At 42.3% G+C, this 21,009-nt stretch overlaps 1 protein-coding gene across 2 annotated transcripts in view; it reads right to left on the reverse strand.

Annotated features, from left to right (window-relative positions):
* The window catches only part of RASGRP3 (RAS guanyl releasing protein 3), a 99,899-nt gene extending 85,461 nt beyond the window's left edge, over positions 1-14,438 (reverse strand). For both annotated transcript variants that reach the window (XM_034764907.1, XM_034764906.1), the window contains exon 1: positions 14,202-14,438. The gene's annotated coding sequence lies outside the window, so the exon portion shown is untranslated. The remainder of the gene's footprint in view (positions 1-14,201) is intronic.
* Positions 14,439-21,009: the final 6,571 nt, after the last annotated feature.

The following is a 21,009-nucleotide window of genomic DNA, read 5'->3' on the forward strand; positions in this document are numbered from 1 at the left end:
AAGTCAGTCTGCAGCATCTATAAGCTACATTAGTGATGAATAGTTTAAATAAATCTGCTTTGAATTCTACAAAATACTTTCAGCTTTGGGGTGCTATAGTTCTGCAAATACTTGCATCCATTTATCTATGATTTCTATCAAGACATATTCCTCGTATTGATATAATTGGGAGGGGGAACCCCATAGCAATATTAAGGTTGAGAAATCAAACACTGAAAATCAAGAGATGCAGAGTTGGAGTCAACAGGTCAACTGTATCTCTACCTCAATGCTTATGCCTTGAAATATATCCTCTCTTTACATTAAAAATTATTTGTCAATTAATTTTAGGTGGTGCAGTTAGCAATGCCTACAATTAAGCTTGAGTAACACTTTCCATTACAAAAAGAACAAGGAGTACTTGTGACACTTTAGAGACTAGCAAATTTATTTGAGCATAAGCTTTCGTGGGCTAAAACCTACTTCATCGGATGCATGCAGTGGAAAATACAGTAGGAAGATATATATATATACAGAGAACATGAAAAAATGGGTGTTGCCATACTAACTATAACGAGAGTAATCAATTAAGGTGGTCTATTATCAGCAGGAGAAAAAAAAATTGTAGTGATAATCAGGATGGCCCATTTCCAACAACTGACAAGAAGGTGTGAGTAACAGTAGGGGAAAAATAGCATAAATAAATAGAATAAATGGACACAAATCAGACGTCAAGAATTATAACATTCAAAAACCAGTCGGAGAACACTTCAACCTCCCTGGTCACTCAATTACAGACCTCAAAGTCACAATACTCCAACAAAAAAACTTCAAAAACAGACTCCAACGAGAAACTGCAGAATTGGAATTAATTTGCAAACTGGACACCATTAAATGAGGCTTGAATAAAGACTGGGAGTGGATGGGTCATTACACTTACAAAGTAAAAACTATTTCCCCATGCTAATTTTCCCCCTACTGTTACTCACATCTTCTTGTCAACTGTTGTAAATGGGCCATCCTGATTATCACTACAAACGTTTTTTTTATTCCTGCTGCTAATAGACCACCTTAATTGATTACTCTCGTTATAGTTAGTATGGCAACACCCATTTTTTCATGTTCTCTGTGTGTATATATATATATATCTTCCTACTGTATTTTCCACTGCATGCATCTGATGAAATGGGTTTTAGCCCACGAAAGCTTATGCTCAAATAAATTTGTTAGTCTCTAAGGTGCACAAGTACTCCTCGTTCTTTTTGCTGATACAGACTAACACAGCTACCAATCTGAAACCACTTTCCATTACAAGATTATGTTTTCAGTTACTTGTAACTTTACCAAAATTTAATTGTTTGGCCTGAAATTCTCTATGTTGTTTGTCTGCCTCAGGTTGATTTTTTTTTTTTTAATTCAAATAATTTTAAAGTTCAGATTCTCAGAAATGAAGGAATAAGTATTTTGTGTTTAAAAAATTTGTACAGGAGTTTTGTTCAGAAGCATTAACTTCATGCTTCAGAGCACAGAATAGAAATGTGTCAGGGAGTTAAGACTGGCATTGTTGTGTCTTTTGTTATCCCTGTGAAAATTCACCCAAATTCGGTCAAGTTATAAGCCCTTTAAAAATCTCAGTGTGCACATGCTCAGTAGAGACCAGTCAGTTTGCCAGCTAAATTCTCATCTGCACTGGGCATGCTCCAGCACTTCACAGCTGCCATATGCTGAGCAGGCTGCACAGAGCAACTGAGCATGCACCAACCCAGAGCTGCAGGAGTTTCCAGTGTGCATACTCACATTCGTGATTTTAGAATTTACTTTCCACAGATATTCTGCAACATTGCTAAAACAAGGACTTAAGCTAAACATTTTTGCCAATAAACATACTAGTTAGAAAATTTGTGGGAAGTGAACACAAATTGGGTGTAATAGTTAATTTGTTTTGACTCTTTCTTTTCATGCGGAGTGGTTATTTAGAATGATTATATGTTGTGGGGCCACCATTTATTTTGGTATACTGATTTAGTGTATTTAAATAATTGTCAAAGGTACCTAGACTTATAGAGGCACCTCTTGTCATTTTATAGATTGTTAATATTCAATAGAATAGATTATTTCATTTTTGGTAATATTCACAGAGCTCTCTTTTCACAACGCCCTTGAGAAATATCAACCCCATTTTACAGAAGGGAAGACTGAGCTACACAGAGTTTATAACTTGCCCAAGGTCATACAGGAAATGTGTGGCACAGTTGGGAACAAATTTCATGACTCTGTCTTGTGACATCCACAAGACTAGACTTTCTATCTGATTTTATCTTCTTTTGTGGAGTTTCTGGGTATATCACATAATGCTGAGTACTTACATTAAGTGAAAAAGACATACATTTGTAATCTGAATAGATAACTTGTAAATAGTGCTTCTGTGTCTTTCATAGTCAAATGCATCCTACAGTTTTCCAAATACAGTGTGATTAAAAGCCCACATAAATGATGCATAACATTTCTAAGAAGGGGCCTTTTATTCCCCAATCAGCCCAGTGTCGCTTGTTCTGACAGAGAGATTCATAGCATATCATAAGATGTTTGTGAATCACCATATTGTTAATTATCCAGCTCAGAGAGCTTTTCCCAAAACAAGGCTAGACTACAAGTTATTTATCAAGATTTGCATTATACATAAGCAGGTGAAAAATGTTCTGCTTGTTAATCTTTACGTAAGTGCTACCAACCACAGCATCACAACAGCTCCTAACACTGAGAACTTTGATCGTACAATCTGCACAATGAGATGGGGACAGGCTGATATACCTGATCTTCCTCTACCTTGCACCAAGATGCCTACAGTTGATACAGGCAATCCATAATAACTTAAAACAATCCATTTACAATGAATTTACAAGAGAAGGAAAGAGGATTAAAAAGCTTGAACCAGAAAGCTGCTGAAAGTTAGAGCTGGTCTAAAAAAGCTGAATGATCTTTGTCAATGATTTGAGTTTTTGAAAAGTTTTCATCTGGGCTACGGAAAACCCTCAGTTCCCTCTGCAGTCAGTCGATGAGACTAGAGAGCCTCTTCCACGTGAAGAGCTGAGTGCTTTCTCGGAGGCTGTCACTACAATGCTCACTATTTGTGCTTGTGAGGATAAGCAAGTCTCATCACCTGTGGCATTCTACTCCATAGCCCCGCTCCCTAGGGGCTAAATTCCCCACTTGTTTGACTCTGTTGAAGTTATTCAACATGGTTGAATCTGGGCCTTTACCTCGTGCTGAGATTTCCATGTATAGCCTTTAACAGAATAAAGATGCTATCTTGCTTTGTTATCCATATGTGAGGTATCTATTCACCCTTATACTCTGAATACTGCATAAAAATATAATGTTTCACTGTGTTCAGGATTCAGTATAGGGCATATAGCAGCTATGAAATCACACTGGGATGAAGGCAGTGTGGATGTTTAACCATCATCAATCTCTAAAATTCATGAATCACTTGCCTTGGAGGGAGAAGGCAGAGACTTTGTCATGTAACTGTGACCAGGGACTAGCAGTAACTATGAAGGAGGCAAAGTATTTTTGAAAAATCCAGCACCAGTCCAAAGCTTTGCTTTCCCACATTCAGTTATTTGGATGTTGTTTCAAGTTCCCTCTTCCATTATTACTGAGCTGCTCATCCCTTGGAAACTGCCCCCCCATCCCTTATTAAACAACCACAACATGCTGCAGAATAGTCCAGAACAGTAGAGTAACACAATACAAGATTACACTGGTACAGTACATTAGTGTGAGACTCCAAGAAAGCTGAGCAAAAAGACATGCTGCACCATCAGCAAAAGCTATTTTTGCTTAAAAAAGGGAAGTCAATTTTCCACGTATAGGGTGGATACACCCCATGATGAAATCTGACACAAGCCTATGCACCATTTAACTCCCATTCAACAGGGCCGTCCTGAGGATTTATGGGGCCCTACACAGTATTGTTAAACTGGTGCCCCTATGCCCGATGGCAGCCTGGGCTCGCAGCCCAGGGGGTGGGGGGAGGGATGAGGCAGCAAAGGATACCGAGATGCCTGGCCCGCGTCACAGCGGCGGCGAGTCACAGTTCCCTGCAGAGACCTCTGTACCCTCTCCCTCATGCAGAATGCATGGCGCCGGCACATTTGGCTCTGTGAATACGGCCCCTGCCTAAGAAGACTGCAGCATGCGCTGGGTGTGCGGGAGCCTACCACTCTTACCTGCTGTCATGGGCGGTGGGTGAAGCTGCCGCTTGGGGAGGCTAGCTCCCCAACCCACCTCTTCTGCCTGTGGCCATGCCCATATTCCACTCCTGCTCCGCCCCAGGCCCCACTCCACTCCACCCAGGCCCCACCCTCTTACCACTGTCTCCCTGCTCTCTTCCCTCCCCCTCCCTGCTCACCTCCTTCCAGCCAAATCCCTGAACCCAAATGAAGCAACTGACATTTGAAAAAAACACTTCTGCAATTTCTTTCTACAAAAAATGAAGCATGTTTCCATTGCATGCCAGATGGTGAAGACTGGACATGTAGAAGGTACCTAATTAAAAGCACTAAACTTGGGAATAAAAAATGTTAGTCACAGGTTTTTTGATATGCCCTGAAGTTTGTCAGAGTCTTGCTGATACAACATTAAATATTATGAATATATGAGGCAGCTCTTCTGTTTTTTACATTTTCTTAATCAGTATTTCTAAGCTGATTTTATATTTTAAATGTACTCTTAAGCCTTCATAAAGTAATCATTCCAGATTACTACATATCTAACTCACTGAAACAAAGATACTATTTTAAATTAATCAGTCACAGAGGTTTAGTGTGTTCATAACAGTGTTCATTGCTTTTAGAAAAAGGGAACACTAATTTACTTTGTGTGATCTCCATAACAATAGACATGTTTATGAAATTTCACCAACTTTAAAAATATGTTTCTAAAGATTTTAGGCATAACAAAGGATTTTATATTCTACTAGGTATTGATTTTGCTGAAGGGTTCTCTTAAAACTAGTTCATCAGATAGTCAGAAATAAAGAAAGGGAAACTCTTTGTCCAACTATCTGGAAGGAAAGGGGTGTTGTCCCTTTAAGGGCTCTTGTCAACTGGGAGGGTGGAAGGGGGTGAAGGGAGAAAGGGCTGGACAGAAAGGACAGGAAGACTTTGGAAGCAAATTTTTTTACTATAGTAATTAAAATTAAAATGTGTATTTTAGATAAGGGAGGTCTTTTGAAGGATTTATTTAAAAAACCATATGTCTGAAGAGCCAAGCATTTAAAGCTAAAGATAATTATGCATCTAAAAATCTATGCAAGGATTTTTAGAGATGTGATTTTATAATCTTCACCAACTCACCAATGAAATATTTTTAAAGCAAATTTTAAACTAAGGTCCTGTAGACCAACATGTGCTGAGTAAACACTACAGTAATGCACAACTGTTTTTGTCAGTAAATTCAGAAACTGACAGTATATACCTGGGGATTGGCAAATGCCTGTTAAATGGTTTCATTACCACTCTTTAAGAGTTTCAATGTTGTGCTAATAGGTCTGGCAGGCTGCAAGGCTTTGTCACTTTTAAGGATAAGTCTTCACTACCCGCCATATTGGCGGGTAGCAATCGATTTATCCGGGATCGATATATCGTGTCTCGTTAAGACGCGATATATCGATCCCCGAACGTGCACACCGTTGACTCCAGAACTCCACCAGAGCGAGCGGCGGTAGCGCAGTCGACGGGGGAGCCGCGGCCGTTGATCCTGCGCCGTGTGGACCCCAGGTAATTCGATCCAAGATACTTCAACTTAAGCTACGCGAATGTTGCATATCTTAGATCGACCCCCCCCCCCAGTGTAGACCAGCCCTAAGTTACTAGATCCCCTCCGGAGGAAGACTCACCAGGCTGCAGCACCCAGCTGTGTGGGAGCCAGGAAGGGTCAGAATAGGGATAGGAAGAGCTGGAAAGGGTGGACACTAAGACCTAGGGGTGCCCCAAATGTTCAGGTGCCCGACACAGCCGCATGCCTATGCCTAAGGATGACCCTGCGTAGCCAGGACAGCACATGTGGGTGGGTGGGCAATGACGGGGGTGGGGGGTAAGGAGTGATTGGGGCCACCTCTCCCCTCCTCCAGGAGGTCAAACTAGATGATCTAACGCAAAGGTTGGCAACCTTTCAGAAGTGGTGTGCCGAGTCTTCATTTATTCTCTCTGATTTAAGGTTTCGCGTGCCAGTAATACATTTCAACATTTTTAGAAGGTCTCTTTCTATAAGTCCATAATATATAACTAAACTATTGTTGTATGTAAAGTAAATAAGGTATTTATTAAGAAGCTTCATTTAAAATTAAATCAAAATGCAGATCTTAATCAGTTTAGTGTGATCCTTGCCCTTGCTTTTCCTTGCTGAGTTTTCCAATGTTTGGCACGTATTTGGATACTTTAAGTTGGATACTTTTCTGAGTGATCAGTTGTTAACCGGCTCCGAGACGGACAGAGGACAGATTTCATGTGTGAAAATACCTGTTCACACAGCTATGTGGATTCAAATGTTGAAAGCATTGCAAACGCAATTTTCTTCAAACAGTTAAATTTCACTGGCAGGGACGGCCAGCAGGTCAGAATAGAGGCCCCATGATCTCTCTTGGTAGCTTCAAGTGCACTCCGCAGATCTCCAAACTTTGATGCCCACAATTCTGAGTTTTTTAACTGAATGAGCTGCATTTCAAAATCTTTAACACCCATCCACTGAAATACAGACAAATCCAAGTTGCTTTTGTTGAACTTTTCAGGTTTAATTAGAAAAGAAAGCATTGGGCCAAATCACTGGAAATCTTGAAATATGTCAGAAAATTCTGATTCCTGTTCTTGCATGTACAGTCTAATCTCAACTTCAAACGCAGTGCGCTGTTCCATGTGGCATGATAGTGATGTAAGCAGCAAATCAGGACTTAAAAATATCCCAGCACAGTGGCGCTGGAACAATTTTTAAGGTGGGGTTCTAAGCTGCGCCCCCTCTTGCCCCTGTCTGCACCCCTCACTGCCCCAGGCTGGGGCCAGTGGGCCACAGCTGGGGGCAGCTGCAGAGCCCTGGGCCAGCGGCTGGAATCCCAGGCTGGCAGCGGGCTGAGCGGGGCTGGCAGATGGAACCCCGGCTGGCTGGGGACCAGCAGCCGGTACCCCAGGCCAGCAGAGGAGCCCCCAGGACTGGTGGCCAGGACCCAGGCAGTGTGAGTGCCACTGAAAATTGGCACGCGTGCCATAGGTTGCCTACCCCTGATCTAATGGTTCCATCTGGCCTTAAACGCTATGAATCTGTTGAAGTTAATGTGATTACTCACCAGCTTGAAGTTAAAAACCTGCATAAATATTTGCAGCGTCCTGGGCTTTGGTCAGTTCTTAGCCAGCTTATGGATATTTAACATTTTAAATATTTCCTCTTAAATCAGCTTTTAGCATTAGCCTTTTTTATTGCTCTTCTTTTAAGTGCATGTCATTTGGCAATATCTTTATAGTACTGACACACCCAGGACTGCAAGCACATTATCAGGTGGGTAATTCCCAACAATGTCCCTCGTGTGCTGTGCTAGGCTGTTGCATAGATCACCACATTCACATGTGTTCTAGAAAAGCTTCCTTTAACTGCCCCCTAATAAAACACCTGCATTTCCAACTGCCCCCTAATAAAACACCTGCTGTTTTCTTATAACTTTATTGGACCATTTAGTGTGGTCAGCCACCTCCCATGCACCCCTCATGGCCTGGGTGCAACTATTGTGCCCTGCTAACAATTTCTCCCTCAAAGGGCTTCTTAAACTCCACTCAGGAATTACTTGCTCATTCACCATCCCTTCTCAAGGGTCCAGGTTTAGTCACATAAATAAAGCTCCAAAATAAAACTCAAAGTCCATCAGTTTTACCCTATTACCAGGTCACTTCCAGACTTTTCCTGCCTGTTGTCTCAGTAAGGAAACACCACACCTTAGATGCCTCTGTGGGAGCCTGCTCATTCCCAGCAGTCTCCAATTCACTCTACTCCCAAGCCTTCCAGGCTATGTCCTTTCCTGCTTTGCCAAGCCCTACCTGTTTGGAGCCTCAGGGCTCGGGCTCCAGCTCCCTAGGAGCAAGCTTTTCCCTACAACAGCTTATTGGTTCCTGCACGTTCCCAACCCTCCCCCGCCTCTACAACCACCTGCTGCCCTTATAGGGAATTACCTGCTCCGATCCCGGTATGTGCAAGGGAGTAGCAATCTTTCCTTACACAGATATGGGGGGTAACCAGACATTGAGTCCAGAAATGTAGGAATAAATGAGGCTACTTGTAGCATAGCTGGTGGGTTGGCAATGGATGGACCCTTGACTCCCCCTTTCTTACTCACTGGCTATCTGAGCTATCTTATGGTGTGGGGGACAATAATTTATTGATGGTACAGGCCAGTGGTAAATTATTAGCTGCTCAGGAGCAAGGAGGGAGCAGGGAAGGAATTCTGACTCAGCGGGATGTCTCAGTGAATTCCAGGCTTCGCTGAATCTATTGACAAAACTTTGACCCTTGACTTCAATAGGGACAGGATTTTACCAAGCGTCTCCTGGAACTTCTCATAAGGGGATGCATCTTAAAGTATCGCCTCATGCTCAGGGCTGTACCCAAATCTATAATCTAACCTAATATGTTCCTGAGTTATTAAACTCACAGAATAAAACACTTTTGGCCTGTGCATTTAATGTAGGTATCTTAGAATAAAACTTGATATTTTTAATACTTCAGTTTATGAATACTGAAAAAAGATTATTTTAGGGCTACAACACTTAAGCATAGACACATTAAAGGCAGGGTGGGTAGAAACCAACAATAGTAGGCCTCACTTTAAAATAACAGATGAAAATCAATACAAATGTTTGCATTTCATTGTTCTCCATATGATTTATGACTGTATTTTTCACCTTTCTCTGTTCAACAAAAAAGCAGAGAGGAAAGTCATTAGATTAGAGAAACATAAAAAAGCATTCTTTACCATGTTGTTTTATTGTATTAGTTAACTCCTGACAAGCCTGGGGCTTATTCATAACCTAATGGATGGGAAATGTAATCACATAACTCCTGTTAACTCTAATGGAAGTTAAGCACATTAACTCCCTGTGGAATGAGTGGAGAATAAATTTTCATATTTCAGTTTACATCTTGATTCACACCAAGTCATTTCACATAGATTGCTGAACACCCGTCAGATGCTAATAAGTTGCTGTCACTACCAATATTCTATTTCATTTTTAAAGGTAAAAGTCTTAGGTGTGTCAATGCCTGTGGTCACTAAAAGGAGTTTATCTGGATACTGGAAGTGATTGATTAAAGGATTAGAAAACATGCCTTATAGTGATAGATTCAAGGAGTTCCATTTATTTAGCTAAATAAATAAAAAGTTAAGGGGCAACTTTTTCACAGCCTATAAGTACCTGTGGGCGGGGTGGGGGGACAAATATTTAATAATGGGCTCTTCAGTCTAACAGAGAAAGGTATAACATGATCCAACAGCTGGAAGTTGAAACTAGACAAAGTCAGACTGGAAATAAGGTATACATTTTTAACAGTGAATAATTAATCATTGGAACAAATTACCAAGGTTTGAGGTGGATTCTCCATCACTGACAATTTTTAAATCAAAACTAGATATTTTCTAGGAGTTATTTTGGGGACATTCTTTATCCTGTGATATATAGGAGGTCAGACTAGATAATCACAGTGGTCCCTTCTGGCCTTGGAATCTATGAATCTCACAAAATAGTTATAAAATCCTTCTGGATTATATGTTTTGAACATGTCTATTGTTTCCTGTAAAATCAGAGTACATTATATATTCTGGAGTGGCTGCAGAGTAAGGCTTACTGCTCTCTCTTGGGGGTTGTTACATCATCAGTACAGAATCCCTCCTTTTGATATATATTTCCTTATTCTACAAATAGTGTTTTGAAGCTAGTGAGCTCATAGACACAGTATTGTCAGCCCTAGTAATGTTAATGCAAGTCTTATTATATTTGGTGTTTTTCTTAGAGCCCCAACTCCCGGAATCATGTGATTCTATAAGAATCTCAGTTTATTTCAGCTAAAGTTCTAGCTTTCTTGGTTGCGGAGAAAAGCTTGACAACATTAACCCTAAAATGTCAAAGACCAAAAGGCAAATAAAAAGCACCTGACATATATTGTATTTAAAAGTCTCATGGTTTTTAAGACAATCTCATGATTATTTGGAGCTTGACTCATAATTTCTGAGCACTTGATGTTGGCAGTACTGCAGACACAATGACCCTGATTTTCAGTTGCTCTGTTCCCATGCTGAGTTTAGGTGTGAAGTGGTGTGGGAGTGGATAAAGGTAGCTTTACACCAGCTTTGCATTCCCCATAGTGTGAGAAACAGAGAAGAGTGGGTGGGTAGTCTGCTAGGCTGAGTGCACTTAACCCCGTGGGACAAACTCTTTCCTCGGTTATACAAGAGTAACTGTATTGACTTCAGTGGATTTGCATCAGTGTATATGATCAGAATTTTGTCCCCAATTCTCCTTTCTAAGAGTATGAATTTACTAAAAGTATGTGTGACACATTGGACCCCTTGGGAAGTCACTTGATGTGCTGAGATACCACTGAGTCTACTTGTTCTGCCAGCATGTGCCCCCTTTTACCTGTGTTGCTGAGCCAGACTCTTAAAACCTCCTCTAATACACACACAGGCAGGGCCACACCCAGCTGCAGATCAGCTCTGGGAAGACTCAGCTTCAGGGACTTGCTCCAGCACTCAGATATCGACCTCCCTTGGCATGCAGGCCCAAAGATATATTATATTCGCCTCTTCCCTCAATGTGGAAGAGGGTATGCAAAATTTCTCACCCTTCCAGTTAGAAATCACATAAACTGGGTTATATTATAAGACAGAAATAAATTTATTAATATAACAGGTGTATTTTAAGTAGTTAAGGAAGTGGCAGACAGAACAAGGCAAATTACTAAAACAATAAAACAGAGCATGCAAACTAAGCTTAATATACTAAGAGACTGGTCACATGTGAGTTCTCACCCAAATGTGGTTCTAATAATCTTCTTCACAGGCCAGATACCCTTCCAGCCTGGGCCCAGTTCTTTCCCCGTGTTCCGTCTTATTTGTTTCCAGCAATCATCTTGGGTGGGGTAGCAGGGGAGAATTGATGACCTAAATTACCTCACTCCCCACGCTTAAATAGGATTTGCATAAGGCGGGAGTCCTTTGTTTCTAGCTTGACACACACACTCCCTTTGTCCCTTACAGTGGAAAATTACATGAAATCCCAGGTAATGTTTTAGCATCACCTGTCTCTGTAGGGCCCTTGTAGCCATTCTTCAGAGGCTGACCCACAGGTTCACAGGAAGACTAAGGCCTTGGCTACACTAGCGCTGTACAGCGCTGCAACTTGCTGCGCTCAGGGGTGTGAAAACGCCCCCCCCCCCCGAGCGCAGCGAGTACAGCACTGTAAAGCGCCAGTGTAATCAGAGCCTGCAGCGCTGCACGCTATTCCCCTTGGAGAGGTGGAGTACATACAGTGCTGCGAGAGCTCTCTTGCAGCGCAGGCGGCGCGACTATACTCGCACATCACAGCGCTGCTGCGGCAGCACCGTGAAGTCCTGAGTGTAGCCAAGGCCTAAGCTCTTTTACAGTCCATTGTCCTTGTTGATGGGCCATCCGTCCTGTCTGGCTTTTCCATTGTTGTACCCAAAGTGTTGGCAGTTGGCGTCACCCAAAATAGCATAGTTGAAATACAAGTACATAGTTAATATTCCTAATTTCAGATACAGAAAGGATACATGCATACAAATAGGATAATCGCATTCAGTAAATCATAACTTTTCCAATGATATCTCACATGAGCTATCTTGCATAAAGTATATCTCAGTTATGTCATATTCGTATCATAGGGATATTTTCATAAAGAATACGGAATGACAATTTCCAAGTAACTCTATAATATACTCTCTCTTTTTCATAGGTGCACATGAAACTGCCTCAGTACACTATTCTGTCATTTTAAGCCATGTAACTATTTCAAACTAACAATATAAAATGGCTGGTTCCCAAACAGTTTTCCTCTTCCTGGCTAAACAATAGTCTCAGGTTTTGTACACACGTGCAAGCCAAATGTACTTTTTAAATAATAATGTAGTGAACATCTCACAGCAGAAAAATTCTGAATGTTTGACTATTTATGCGGAGAAAGTGATCAAGTTATCCTATATTTTCTGGAATTTACAAGACTGATAGACATGCATTGCACAAAGTGAGAATAGTGTCGCTGTTCAGTTGGGTCACTGAAGCCTAGCTGTTAATATTAATGAAATCAATCGCATTCACTTAGGAATAGATTTTGCAACCCTTACGCAGTTTGATGAGCACTTACTCATCTGAGTAGCCCTACTGAAGTGAGCAAGAACTCATCTGTGTTAATAAGGGTTGCGCAATTTATCATTTTTCGACTTAAATGCTATGAGCCAAGTCCTCTCTCAGTTTTTACTCAGTCCTTATGCAGACAAAACTTTTACTGAAGTCAAGCATAAGTAGTGTTGAGTAAGAACAAATTAACTAAACCTTTTCCACAAAAATCAATTGTATCTGCCAAGGTATCCATTGCAAATATTTTAATAGACCACAATCCTGTGCTGTGCTGAGCATCTATATTGCCATTGACTTCATTCTCACCAGAGATGCTCCACACCTCATAGGAGCAGGACCACAATCTCTTAGAAAAGACAACAGTTGTAAGGAAACAAGCAGTGCTTTAAACCAGATAGAATAAGGGATCTGATGCCACGAAGTGTTGGATAACCATAAATTCCATTGACATCTTAGCTCAGCACTACACAGGATTGGGCCGTTAGTAAACAGCACTGATTGACACTATTTACCATTGTCTTATCCCAGCTTTTCACCTCCATGTGTATCAGCAGACATCCTGCCTTGCTATCTTCACAACAACAGACTCTAAACATAACAGCATCCTACCAGGATAAAGCAGTGTAACAGCATACACATTTCCTTTTCTTTTCCTCACCAGGAACATTTTACAATAAGACACTAATCCTTAATAACATGAGTAATTCATGAGTAATAGGGATTGTACCATGATAGACATAATACAGTACATCACCGAAACAAATATAATGATCACTCTCAAGATTAATTCAAGAATGGTGAAAACCCCATAGTACTATCCATACCATGTGGAGATCACTGAATATTTCAGTATTATATAGCTTGTATTTCTACCATTTTGCCTTCAAGTCACACCACCATCTCCTATTCTGGCAAGAGGCAAAGCAATTTTGAAATGAAGAAAACAAAAAGCAACCTAATCTAGATGAACATCATTGAGTGAAAATCTGTATTTTTAGGTCTTTCCTCTAAGACCTAAAGGTCTTCTGTTCTTTTTAGTACCCATCCAATAAGATGATATATTTTATATCCTGACATTTTATAATGTAGCTTTTATAGATGATTTCAGGTTATGTTTGTCATAACATGATATAAAATGTGTAAATAATACACTAAAACAAAAGGCCTACATTTTCTAATCTATTTCAGTCTGCCATTGATTACACTGGACTTTGCAATGGCTGCTGCATGACTTTGAAATTAAATAAGCAAGCAAATAATAAATTAATCCCAAACATGTAATTTGCCATCGTGTATTTAAGAACAATATAAATTTTCAGATGCCTCCATTTTAGGTTGATTCTTTTGTATGGACATGTCTGACAAGATTAAATCTTTTATTTTGTGACATTTTTAATAATGTACATTTTGGCATTGACTTCATGTTTTTCTTCATAGGAAAAAAGCTTCCATCAAAATGGCTGTAGTAATTAATAACTGTAAGCTCAAACAGAAGACAAATGTATTGGAAATAGCAAAATTATCTAATAGTAGCTGTTTGGAAAAGATTTCTATTGCTTAGGAGGAACTCTTAAGGATCTATAACCAAACCACAATTATTTCTCAAGCAAGCGTTATCAATTAAAAGCCAATTAACCTAGTAATATGTTTGTGTGGCAAAATTCATTCTCCAAAGCTCATACTAAAATGTATGAAGAATGAATTTTGCCACACAAACATATCACTAGGTTATTACTAGCTGCTAGACTGCAAAGCCATGGACAACTGCATTAAGAGTACAGCAAGCAGAAATGTCAAAGGAGATACTGACCTTAATTTGACACAGTCCACCCCTTTTCAGTACTGTATAGGTCTTCTTTTCCCCAACAATAACTTCTCTTACACGTGTTGAGCTGCTGAGATTTTTCTTTGCTCTTCTTCAGTACTTACATTATTTTTATTATTCACCCCCACCCTGTTTTAACGATTCTGAAGAGAAAAACATAATTGTGCTCGGTTTACACTCAGCAGCTACAGTAAAGCTGGAGAGCTTTTGAGCCCAATTAGTTCTAGATTGTTTGGCTAAATGTCAGTCACACTTCCTGCTATTCTTTCCCAACTTAGTTTTTCTGCTTCCAGTGGAGATTTTTCCTTTTCTTGGACTATAAATAGGTCTGCCACAACACAGTATGTAACAATAAAGAAGGCAGGAAGTATATTTAAACAAAGGAGAGCTCTTGTATTTTTGCTATTGAATACTTAAATGTATATAAAACTTTTAGATGCAGTTTCTTAACATGTGTTTTTCAGATGCTGTTCTCATCTCTATGAGCAGAACATTATTGGTAATAAAATGTTATTAGGATTTCATCTGGATCTATTACACAGCACAGTGATGGGACATAACAACATCAGATTTCTTGACCTTACATAGTTTTCTGTAGTTACTACAGTAGTATTAATTTTGCTTACCCTCAAACTCCAATGATGGCTTTGTGGGATTAAACAAAGATTTTATGTGGGGATGTTTTAATAAAAGTAAACAAAAAACTGTTTAGGGAATGCTGTAAATTAAGATTCCAAAATGTATATTATAATAGGTGTAGGAATCACACACCATATCTAATCTTGTGAATTCAGACCAATTCTTCAATTTGTCAAGGTCATTTTTGAATTTCAATGCTATCCTCCAGAGTGCTTGCAACTCCTCCCAGCCTGGTGTCATCCTCAAATTTTATACGCATGCTCTCCACTACATTATCCAAGCCATTAATGAAAATATTGAATCATTTTGGACCCAGGACTGACCCCTGCGGAACCCCACTAGCTATGCCCTCTCAGTTTGACAGCAAACCATTGACAATACTCTTTGAGTAGTCTTTCAACCATTTATGCACTCACCTTATAATAATTTCATCTAGAACTCATTGCTCTAATTTGCTTATGAGAATGTCACATGGGACTGTATCAAAAGTCTTACTGCTTCCCCCCATCCACTAGGCCAGTAACCCTGTCAAAGGAAAGTAGGTTGGTTTGGCATGATTTGTTCTTGACAAATCCAGGCCGACTCTTTCTTATAACCCTATTATTCTGTAGGTGCTTACAAATTGATTGTTTAATAATTTGTTCCAATATCTTTCCAGGTATCAAAGTTAGGCTGGCAGGTCTATAATTCTCCAGGTCCTCTTTATTCTTTTTAAAAATAGGGACTATATTTGCCCTTCTCTAGTCCTCTGGGACCTCATCTGTCCTCCAGGAGTTCTCAAAAATAATTGCTAATGGTTTCAAGATTGCTTCAGCTAGTTCCTTTAATATCCTAGAATGAATTTCATCAAGCCTTGCTGACTTGAATACATCTCACTTATGCAAATATTCTTTAACCTGTTCTTTCACTATTTTGGCTTGTGTTCCTTCCCCCTTTTTGTTAATTGTGTTGATATCTGTTCACCCGTATTATTTTTAGTGACGACTGAAGCAAAATAGTCATTAAACACCCCAGTCGTCTTGATGTCATCAGTTATTCTCTCTCCTTTAATGCCAAGCAGGAACCTACACTTTCCTTCATCTTTCTCTTGAGCCTAATGTATTTAAAGAACTTTTTTATATTGCCTTTTATGTCCCTTGCTAGGTGTAACTCATTTTGTGCCTTAGCCATTCTGATTTTGTCTCTACATGCTTGTGCTTTTCTTTTGTACTCCTCCTTAGCATTCATCCATGGTTCCAATTTGTGTAGGATTCCTTTTTTGCTTCGCAGGTCATTAAAGAGCTCCTGATGCAGCCATATTGGCCCTTTACAATTCTATCTTTCCTTCGCATCAGGATAGTTTTGCAGTTGTCCCTTTAATATTGTCTCCTTGAAAAGTCGCCAGCTCTCCTGAACTCCTTATCCCTTAGATTTTTTTCCCATGGGGCCTTACCTACCAGTTCTCTGAGTTTTGAAGTCCATTGTCCTTATTCTCCTGCTATCATTCCTTCCTTTCCTTAGAATCATGAAACGTATGATTTCATGATCACTGTCACCCAAATTGCCTTTCACCTTCAGATTCGCTATCAATTCCTCCCTCTTGGCCAGAATCAAGTCTAAAATGGCTGTCCCCCAGGTTACTTCCTCCACTTCTGAAACAAAAAGTTGTCCCCAATACATTCTTAGAACTTATTGGAAATTTTGTGTTTTGCCATTTTTATTGTCCAACAGGTGTCTGTGTAGTTAAAGTCCTCCATTACTACCAGGTCTTGTGTTTTTTGATATTTCTGTTAGTTGTTCTAAATAGTCCCAATGCTGTGTTTTTACATGGTCACTTTTCAGAATACCACTCAGGGCTGGCTCCAGGCACCAGCAAAACAAGCAGGTGCTTAGGGCAGAACATTTCTAGGGGCGGCATTCTGGCACCAGCCATCATAGGCGCTGTGGAAGCAGAAAAAGAACTGACAGAAAGGGGATGCAATACATGACAGTTCGTTAGCAAGAGTCAGGCTAACTGTAACCCTGATAACGCGAAATTTGTAGAAGCAAAGATTGTGTGAGGCGGGTGAAAAAGAACTGTGTAAGAAGTCATTATGACTTAGTATAAATAAGGTGTAGAAGACTTTGTGTAGATAAAGTATAGAAAATACTGTATGTTGGCAAAAGACAAAACAAGTGAGGAAATGACTCCAGGGCAGGGGGAAAAAGTGCCCCCACCGCCCCAGCTCACCTCCGCTCCACCTCTGCCTGCTCCCTTGAGCGCGCTGTCGCCACTCCGCTTCTCCCCCCTCCCTCCCAGGCTTGCCGCGTGTGAAACAGCTGTTTCGCGCAGCAACGCTGGGAAGGAGGGAGGGAGGAGAAGCCGAGTGTGGGGGGGTGCTCGGGGGAGGCGGCAATGGTGAAGCGGAGGTGAGCGGTTCCTCTACTCCTCCCGTTACTTCCTGCGCCCCCCACCCTAGCTCACCTCCGCTCCGCCTGCTCCCCTGAACGCGCCGCTGCTCTGCTTCTCCGCCCTCCCTCGCCTGAGATTCGCGGAGTGGAGGTGAGCTAGGGCGGGAGGTTGCGGGGAGCTGGCAGGAAGCAATGGGGGGGGGGAATGTGGCACCCCCGGGGGAGGAGATGGGACCCGGGATTTGGGGAAGGGGTTCAGAAGGGGTGGAGTTGGGGCGGGGCGCGGGGCATGAAAAAAAAAAAAGGGGGGGGGGAGCGCGACCAAAAATTTTTTTGCTTGGGGCAGCAAAAATCCTAGAGTCGGCCCTGATACCACTGGACTTTAATACACAGGGTTCTCAGTGGTGTTCCATTTGTATAGTCCCTTATTCAAATCCAATTTATGTCATGAATCAACTGAGTGAGTTGCCAGTGTTTTTGGACATAAATTCACATAATCTGGCACTATTAGCACCTTGTGCAGTCTATGCCCAAGAGAGACATATGTCTGGAGTAGTGCAGATGTGTGTGTTAGGACTGTGGGAGAAATCTTGCATGACACCTGCCAGTGCTGTTAGCCTCAATTTTCTTGAGCATCACAAATCAACTATACCTTTCCTCAACATTCATCAAAAATATCTCCAAAGGGTTAAGAATTGAATGGAAGGCTTTAAGAAGGATTTCTTGTTGGCACTGTCTGATGTCATCAGACACCAAGAGGAAATTCTCATCCATGGTGTAGTGCTTTTTAAAAAAATGTATTCCCAATTTAAAAAACAAACAAACAAAAAAACTCTACCCCAGAAGCTTGTACTCCGTTCCCTCATGGAAGGCCTGGTGGAGACAGCTTCCAACTTCCACTTTAAAAATCTCTTTGGAAAACCAGTAGCTGATGGAGCTACAACAGCTAATATAAAGACAGTCACTAGGAGGAAAGGATGTGTGACAGAGAGTTGCTGAGGAGGAATAATCAGAAGAATTGTGTGTCTCAGAGCAGAACAGAGATTTATTTTGTCTGACAGCACCATTCCTACTCTATGGCTTTCCTAAATTGCAGAGACTCAATTATGCCTTTCTGCAAAATCCTGTGTTTGTGGTAGTGTAGAGCAGTGGCTCTCAACCTTTCTAGACTACTGTACCCCTTTCAGAAGTCTGATTTGTCTCGCGTATCTCTAAGTTTCACCTGACAAAATCAGACAAAAATACAAAAGTGTCACAGCACACTGTTATTGAAAAATGTCTTACTTTTTCATTTTTACCATATAATATAAAATAAATCAATTGGAATATAAATATTGTACTTACGTTTCAGAGTATAGTATATAGAGCAGTATAAAGAAGTCATTGTCGGCATGAAATTTTAGTTTGTACTGACTTTGCTAGTGCTTTTTATATAGCCCGTTGTAAAACTAGGCACATATCTAGATGAGTTGATGTACCCCCGGAAGACCTCTACGTATCCCCAGGGGTACATGTACCCCTGGTTGAGAACCACTGGTGTAGAGCTGTATTACCCAACGGGAGGTGGGCACTGGAAGATAGAAATTCTCCTGCAGCTCCCTGGCACACAAGTCAAGTGTGCAGGCTGCCATACCCCTATATCGGGTGCAGCATACACTCCCACCCTACATGCTGGTCCCATTCTGCAGCCAGTGTAAAGAAGGGATAGTTCCATGGTGTCCTCTCTTTCCCACCTCCGTTTGTTTGCCTTGCATTACTGGGGGAGTACAGTGTTAGAGGCTGATTTAAATAACTGCCAGAGGAAACCATTTGTAGTGCACAACAAGTTTTATTAGTCCTACAAAACCCAGGAACTATGCTATGTATTATTGAGTGCCATCCACTGGCACTTCAATCTATTGACATTAAGGGTATTGTAGTGAGCCGGTGTGGCACCCCTCCGCCTCTGACAGGGCTGAGCTTCCTCCGAGCCCGGTGTGGGCGGAGCCACCGAGTCCGGGGCCCGCCCCTCCAAGGTCACGGAGCCAACCCGGAAGTATAAAAGCCTGCCAGCAAAGCTCAGTGAGACCCAGACCGCCAGGGAGAGCAGACGTCCCAGGCCGAGCTCCCGCTTGGGAGACAGCCACAGGCCGTGAGCTGCCTGCTAACCCCCCGTGCCGGTCAAGCCTACCTCTCGCCAGGTACCCTGAGGAGGACTGGCTCAGCCTGCCCCGTGCCAGCTACCCTGAGGAGGAGTCAAGCCTGCCCTGTGCCAGCTACCCTCGGGGAGAGCTGCCGGACCAGCCCCCAAGCCCCGCACCCGAGGAACCGATGCTCCTGGACTGGCCCGAACCCGGCATCGCCAATGAGGTAGGCCCCGAGGGGGAACATGGAAGTAGCCCGGGGGTAGCCGACCCTGGTCAGGCTGCAGAAGCCTGTGAGCTGATGTCAGTGTGTTTCGGTCAGGATACCCCACTGACCGGCAGCGGCAGTAACCGCTGCTAGGGCCCCGGGCTGGAACGCAGTGGAGTGGGTGGGCCTGCGTTTCCCCCCCGCCACCCTGCTCATGGGTGGCAGGCTTCCCCCTCACCCGATGCTCAGGTGTAGGAGCCTGGGCCTACCTAACTGCTTGTCTGCTCAGCCCCTGCATCCAAGGGCCTGAGCTGTGACTGTTTGTGCCCCGCCTTGACCCTGGGCCTGCTTAAACTGTTAATTAGCGCTCAGCCCCTGCCTAAGGGCCTGAGCTCCTGAACTGTGGGCCACTCAGCCCCTGCGTAAAGGGACCTGAGCTTGGACTGTCTGCGCTTTAGTGAGCCGGTGTGGTACCCCTCCGTCTCGGAGGGTAGAGCCCCGGCGCAACCCTACTACAGGTATGTCTACACAGCATCAGATGATTGACTGCAGCACATGTAGACATACCTGAGCTAGTTTTGATCTAGCTAGCTCAAACAATAGCATGGCAACTGGGGCAACACGGACAGCACAAGCCTGCCCAGGGCCTTGGGTATGTACAGTAACTCCTCGCTTAACGCTGTAGTTATGTTCCTGAAAAATGCGACTTTAAGCGAAACGATGTTAAGCGAATCCAATTTCCCCATAGGAATTATGTAAATGGATGTGTGTGTGTGTGTGTGTGTTAGGTTCCAGGGAAATTTTTTTCACCAGACAAAAAACTGTATAGTATATAGATATACACACAGTATACGTTTTAAACAAACAATTTAATACTGTTCATAGCGATGATAATTGTGAAGCTTGGTTGAGGTGGTGAAGTTAGAGGGTGGAAGAGGGAGGGGGATTTCCCAGGGAATGCCTTACTGCTAAATGATGAACTAGCACTCGGCTGAGACCTCAAGGGTTAACAGATTGTTGTTAATATAGCCTCTCACGCAAGGCAGCATGAACACAAGGGAGGGGAGACAGCATAGCAGAGATAGACACACACCTTGTGTGTGTGGGAGAGAGAGAGAGATGCACACTGCCCCTTTAAGTAAGCTGACCCACTCTTAAGTAGATGCCACAGGACTCTCTGTTGCTTTTTACAGATCCAGACTAACATGGCTACCCTTCTGATACTTGTCTTTTTAAGTGGATCAGGAAGTTGAGACAGCAGCTGCTGCCCCAGGCTCTCTTGGTCTGTGTCCCCTCCCTGCTCTATGTGGAGAAGGGGTAAGCGGAGTGCAGGAGCAGGGGGACACCCTGACATTAACCCCCCCCTTCACAGCAAGCAAGAGTCTCTGGGAGCAGCTCCAAAGTAGAGGGCAGGAGCAGCACATGGCAGTGGGGGGAGGGACAGCTGAACTGC

The sequence above is a fragment of the Trachemys scripta genome, chromosome 3, assembly GCF_013100865.1.
Source record: "Trachemys scripta elegans isolate TJP31775 chromosome 3, CAS_Tse_1.0, whole genome shotgun sequence".
NCBI classification, from domain to species: domain Eukaryota; kingdom Metazoa; phylum Chordata; order Testudines; family Emydidae; genus Trachemys; species Trachemys scripta.